Source organism: Lynx canadensis, chromosome B2 (assembly GCF_007474595.2).
Source record: "Lynx canadensis isolate LIC74 chromosome B2, mLynCan4.pri.v2, whole genome shotgun sequence".
Taxonomy (NCBI): domain Eukaryota; kingdom Metazoa; phylum Chordata; class Mammalia; order Carnivora; family Felidae; genus Lynx; species Lynx canadensis.
Window position 1 is genome coordinate 21,356,247 of NC_044307.1, and position 7,197 is coordinate 21,363,443.

A 7,197-nucleotide genomic window follows, 5' to 3' on the forward strand; every position below is an offset into this window, starting at 1 on the left:
TCAACTTTGAAAGCAACTGGCTCCCTCAGATTTTATTATCATCATGACAGTATACTTTAAAAAATATAGCATTTTTTAAAAAATTTTTTTTCAACGTTTATTTATTTTTTTTGGGACAGAGAGAGACAGAGCATGAACGGGGGAGGGGCAGAGAGAGAGGGAGACACAGAATGGGAAACAGGCTCCAGGCTCTGAGCCATCAGCCCAGAGCCCGACGCGGGGCTCGAACTCACGGACCGCGAGATCGTGACCTGGCTGAAGTCGGACGCTTAACCGACTGCGCCACCCAGGTGCCCCAAAATATAGCATTTTTAAAAATGTTTATTTTAGTTTTGAGAGCGAGCACGAGAGAGATACACAGCATGAGTGGGGGAGGGGCAGAGAGAGAGAGACACACACACACGGAGAAATGGAGACACAGAATCTGAAACAAGCTCCAGGCTCTGAGCAGTCAGCTCAGAGGTGGACGTGGGGCTCGAACTCACAAACTGTGAGATCATGACCTGAGCCAAAGTCAGTGCTTAACTGACTGAGCCACCCAGGCACCCTGTAAAAATATGGCATTTTTTAAAAAGTGTATTTATTTATTTTGAGAGAGAGAGAGAGAGAGACAGTGAGAGAGCAAGTGCGTGTGAGTGGGAAGGGGCAGAGAAGGAGGGAGACAGAGGATCTGAAGTGGGCTCAGCGCTGACAGCAGAGAGCCTGACTCAGGCTGTGAGACCATGACCTGAGCTGAAGTCGAACGCTTAACCAACTGAGCCACCCAGGTGCCCCCAAATATAGCATTTCTCACTCATACTATTGCTTGATGCATTTCGTCTAGTATCATTTTTCATGCACATGGTTCTGGTACATATGCTATGTCATTTAATCCCAACAGCATCACCGTGAAGCAGGCGCTGCCACCTGTAATACAGAGGAACACGCTGTCCCATGAGGTTTTAGTGATTTGTTCCGGGTCACACAGAAGAGGAGAGGGGGTCTGAAATGCTAGACTCTGGCATTCAAGACCAGTGTATCTGTACCAACCCGTCTCCCCCCACCCCAGAACTGGAAGGTCCTTGGGTGGGAAGATTCCTTGGGTATTTCCTGCTTCACCTTGTGTGAACTTGGGCAAGTTACTGCACATTGAGGACCAGGCAGTCTGGAGCGCAAGGGACACAACGGTTCTTTCCAGGTCTCGATTCTGAGGTTCTCTGACGTAACCTCTTCAGCAGTGTTTACCCCCTAGCTCTTGCTCTTGCCATTACTTTACGTGGCCCTGCACCACCCCCTTACTGGAAGTAACATGAGGGCAAGAACTGAGTCTGGGATGCCTCCTGCTGCGGCCCCCACCCCTCCCAGTGAAAGCTATTCCCTCCTGTAGGGCCCCACATAATATGCTTCTTGTCTGTCCTTAATTTTGAAGGCAAGATGCTTATTATTTATTAGTCATCCCAAGACAGTCTATTTAGGGCTGTTAATTGCCTATTTGGCAAACACACTTTAGTGATATGTACATATTGTGGTGTTTGACCCTGTAAACAAGACATTATTACTATCCTCCCCAGCTCACACTGGCATATAAAAAAGTGACATTAATACCTTACCTGTTCCCCTCACTGTGGTTAAGCTACCTGGCAATCTGTGTTAGCCGTTTTCAGACTGTTCTCATGAGGAGGAAGAAAAAGGGCTTCTTGCCCTTGGTTGAGTAGAAAATGGCAGACTGTTGGGAAAAAGGTAAATGGTTAAGGTTTTAGCGCTTTTTCCGTTTTCAGATGTGTGGAACCCCTGTGGGGATCCTTGCCGGGCATAGGCGTGGGAGTAACCAAACTTCGGTGCATTGCCAGCCTGTAATGCTGCCTAACCTTGGTCTCAGCAGGAGACGTCCAGACAGCCTTGTGTGGACTGTGGCCGTGGAAAACCAGCTGCTGACACGATCAACAGTGCTGTGCTCTGTGGGGATGGGTGATGTGAGTCCAGGAAATTATAGGCTGCCTTGTTACCAGCCCTTCTAGAAAGATTATGGGGTGACTTACTGATCTTTAGGTGGGTCAGGGGTTTTGAGGGAAGGTTACATCTAAAGCATGTAGTTAGAGTTAAAAAGACAGACTGGAATCTCAGAGAGAGAGACAGAGAGCACGAGCATGGAGAAAACTCCAGACAAAAAGAGACCTGGGCTCCTGTCCTAGTTCTGCCACAGCCAGTTGGTGGGGTGGGGTGGGGGGGCTCTGGGGGCGTCTGTCCAGCTGTTGTGTATGCAGCCCCTTCTGATGCACAGAGCAGGGAACCCCAGCTCAGCAAAAAGCAGCTTATTCAAATTTCTCCCATTGACTGGAGTCAGGACCACGTGTTCTGCTGTCCAGGCCAGGACACCTTCTATTACTCAAAATCACTGGATTTCAGTGATCCTCTTTCTAATTTTCTCGACTTCCCTGGTGTTTCAGATTTTTTACTTTTTCTATTTTTTAATTTTTGCAATGTTTATTTTTTTAAGAGGGAGAGAAACAGAATGTGAGCGGGGGAGATGCAGAGAGAGAGAGACAGAGAATCGGAAGCAGGTTCCAGGCTCTGAGCTGTCAGCACAGAGCCCGATGTGGGGCTGGAACTCATGGATTGCGAGATCGTGACCTGAGCCAAAGACAGTCTTAACTGACTGAGCCAGCCAGGTGCCCCTAGATTTTCTACTTTTGATGCATTTCGTATTTAACAAAAGGGATGACTAAGGGAGTTTGGGAGGTTTTAGTGTGAATATTCGCATAGGCCGAATTGTGCCCCCAGAAATCTTAACTCCCAGCACCTCAGAATGTGACCTTATTTGGAAACAGGGTCATGGCAGATGTGATTAGTCCAGATGTGGTAGGGTTGGAGCAGAGGGGCCCCTAATTCAGCATTACTGATGTCCTTAGAGAAGAGAAAACAAACACAGACACAGGCACACAGACACATAGACACATGGACACACAGATAGGGAGGACATCATGTGACAAAGAAGGCAGAGGTCAGGGTGATATTTCTACACATGGAAGATTGACAGCAAAATACCAGAAGCTTGGAGGGAGGCCGGTGACAGATTCTCCCTTCCAGTCCTCAGAAGGAAATAACCCTGCTGATGCTTCAGTTTTGGACCTCTGGCCTCCAGAACTGTGAGGAAATAAATTTCTGTTGTTGAAGCCCCCGAGTCTGTGGCATTTTGTTACGGCAGCTGTTGCTGACTGATACACATCATCCCCTTAAGGCTCTTCTCAGGCGAGCCCCTCACTGGCGTCTACCATCGACCTTTGCCACTTTTGCTCTCACACAAAATACTTAACCTTCTCTCAAGTATTTTTTTAGTTTGAAAAGAACATGGTAACAGGGGAAAAAGTTAAGGAAAAAGTAAGCACCCCATTTAATCATAAGACTTTTAGGTAGGGTTTTTTTAAAAAAATATTTATTTATTTATTTTGAGAAAGAAAGATAGGAAAGAGGCAGAGAGAGAGGGAGAGAGAGAATCCCAAGCAGGCTCTGTGCTGTCAGTGCAGAGTCTGATTCAGGGCTTGGTCTCATGAACTGTGAGATCATGACCTGAGGTGAAATCAAGAGTCGGATGCTTAACTGACTGAGCCACTCACGCACCTCAAAAAAAGAAAAGAATCTAAAAAAATGTTTATTTATTTTTGAGAGAGAGACAGAGCAGGGAAGAGGCAGAGAGCAGGGGACAGAAGATCTGAAGCAGGTTTCATGCTGACAGTGGAGACTGATGTGGGTCTTGAACTCATGAACTGCGAGATCATGACCTGAGCCGAAGTCAAATGCTTAACTGACTAAGCCATCCAGGTGCCCCTTGAAAAGACACTTTCTAAAGCAATTTATATGACAGTTTTTCTCAGGGACTTTTTTGGCATTTTTTTTAGGATACTAACCTAGGGTCATTTATCCCTCAGTCCAATCCCAGAGTTTATATTGTTTGTGAGATTTGTGCCAAACTCTACCAAACAGAGAATGCACTCTCTTTCTTTGGCCTAAATATTGCCCCCACTTCCTAACCATGTCAGAAGGGTTACCTGAGCACTGGAGTCCTTTGTTCTGTGGAGCAGTTGCTAAAAAGTCCCACCTCTCCTTGTGGGTCCCTTTGAAGTCTGCTCTCCTGCTTATGTCTTTGGCCAGAGCTGACCGCTCAGAAACTGTGTCACAGAGAGTGAAGCTGCCACCCTCTGCAGCCAAGTCCTCACAAGCATGTGACCATCACACACGTAAGGGTTACCCTTGGCTTTGTAGAGCCTGAAACTTAAGTTTATCTACTCCCCCAGAACTGTTCTGGTTGCTTCTGAGAATGAAACCCTTTGAGGAACAGTATGTAAGCCTGCATGGTGCCCACGCCCCTATTGTCACTGCTGCTAGTGACAGTGGAGCCAGAACAAAGGCAGTTGATACCCTGGAGAAAGCCTCATGACCCCTCCTGCCCCACAGAGTCACTGAGTCCTCATCCTCTGCACAGACCACCCTGTGTCTGTTACCAGTGTTCTCCAGACGAGCTCACATACATTTGATCAGGTTAAGCTTTCCTTTAGATTAATTATATAGTTGAGCTCTATGTTGTTTTTCTGTGTCAAAATCAGCCCAGTATTGACAAATTCACATAGTTCAGTGTAATAGGTTTTTCAACTTAAAAAAATTTTTTTTTAATGTTTATTAATTTTGAGAGACAGAGAGAGAGAGGGAGCAGGGAAGGAGCAGAGAGAGAGTGGGACAGAGGATCCGAAGCTGGCTCTGTGCCGATAGCAGAGATCCCAATGTGGGGCTTGAACTCATGAAACAAATCGTGAGATCATGACCTGAGCCGAAGTCGAATGTTCAACCAACTGAGCCACCCAGGCACCCCAGTTTTTCAACTTTTAAATATGACTATAAATAAACAAGGAGTTACAAAAATAGAGGTCTGGTGTATCCATCACTCAGCTTCCCCCAGTGGTGGCATGTAACATAATATGGTTCTTATCAAAACCAGGAAACAGATGTAGGCACCATACAATCGACTAATTTACAGGCCATACTTGAATTTTACCAACCTAGTAGCTTTTGGGGACTATTCCCAGTTATTTCCATGGTAACACATTTAACACTCTCTTAGGATCTGTTTATTTTATAGATGATAGGGCTTCCATTTTGTTTTTAAGCTTTTGCAAATATCACATTCTCAAGCAAAAAATTCAAACAAGATTAATTGTGTACAGTTGTGTAGGGTGTGAAAGCTTCCTTTGTCACATAGAAGTGCTTACTCTTAGAAATTTGACGTGAATCTCTCTTTACCTTTTTTTCCACATACATATGCACATTCACATGTGGTGTATGTGTGTATATGGATGTGTATTTATATATATACTCCAAATTTATGTACAACCATAATATGTAATTTGTTTTAAAATCACATTTTATAAGGGCACCTGGGTGTCTCAGCTGGTTAAGCATCGGATTTCAGCTCAGGTCATGATCTCACTGTTTTTGGGATTGAGCCCCACGTTGGGCTCTGTGCTGACAGCTCAGAACCTGGAGCCTACTTTGTTTGGATTCTGTGTCTCCCTCTTTCTCTCTGCACTTCCCAGCTTGTACACTCTCTCTCTCTCTCAAAAATAAATAAACTTGAAAAAAATCACATTTTATAAACCATTTTTTCTCATTAATATGTTACAGACATCATTCTGTGGCCATGACACATTTTCATTACCATTTCACTGAGTGAAAGACCATTTCTCTCCCCTGTTTGGTGATTCACCCCACCCTTAGCTATCTCCTTCAATCCAGGCTCCCTGCTGTAGATGACACTGTCTTCCCTCAACACCCTGCCTCTTTGGCATCCCATTTTTCCAAAGCAATTCCCTCGTTTTTCACCAAGGGCTGAATTTCCAATGGGACTCCAGGACCCTCCTCAGCCGGCTGGCTCCTCTGTACTCACCCGGCTTACCCTTCCCATCACAGCGAGCTCTGTGGACAGATCAATCTTTGGCCCTTCTTCACCTGCCACACTTACCATTTGTCATTTCTCATTTGCCAGACCTGTGTTCCTCCCAGTATTGTTAACTTAGGGCACATTTATGTAATCCTCATGAACTTCTGTTTCCTCATCTATAAAGGGAGAAGGCTGAGTTGCCTCCAAGCCTTTGTGGCCTAGGGCAAGGAAGGGCCCCTTTCCCTGTAAAGGGCTGGGTAGTAAATATTTTAGACTTTGGGGGCCATCTGGTTTTGTCACAGCCAGTTAACTCTGCTGTTGCAGCACAACAGTGGCCATAGGCAACATGTAAACAATAGGTACGGTTATTTTTCAGTAATGCTTTATTATGGACACTGAAATTTGAATTTCACACTGTTTTTACATGTCACAAAATTTTTTATTGTTTTTTTTAGCCATTTAAAAATATGAAAACCAGGGGGCGCTTGGGTGGCTCAGTGGGTTAAGCGTCCTACTTTGGCTCAGTTTATGATCTCACAGTTTGTGAGTTTGAGCCCCCATCTTGCTCTGCTCTGACAGCAGGGAGCCTGCTTGGGATTCTCTCCCTCTCTCTCTCTCTGCCTCTCCTCTGCTCACAGTCATTCTCTTTCTTTCAAAATAAATAAATAAACTTAAAACATATAAATAAACTTAAAAAAACATATATTAAAAATAACATTCTTGACCCACAGGTAGTACAAAAATAAAGATGGCAGGCTGGATTTGGCCCACAGGCTGGTCTAGTGGAAAGAGACTGAACTTTGGGGTCAGGCAGATAAGAACTGGAGCTTGTGAACTGGACAGGTTATACAACCCTCTTAAACTTCAGACTGTGCAGAGTTGTTGTGAGAATTAGAAATAACTTATGTAAAGTTTCCAACATGCAGAGGGCACTCAATATGTGTTAGTCCATTTGTCTTTCCCTTAAGGATCTTTCCAAGACAGGAATTCACTGACCCAAAGTACAAAGTCCATTTCTGTCACGAAGCCTTCCAGGCTGGCTTCAGCATGTTCTCTGCCTTAATTGCACGTGTACACGTGTGTGCATAGAGCCTTTGTGTTTACATATGGGTTCCCTGACTCTCCATGACAACAGGGTGAAAATTACCTCTCACCATGTCTACCTATGAGAGGTCTTGAATTTTAGATTGTACACGAAATGCCTCAATTAGCAATTCCTTAATCTCTCAGAATTTTATAGTACTTTATGGTATATGTGTGTTTTAAATCAGGAAATCTTAATAAAATAA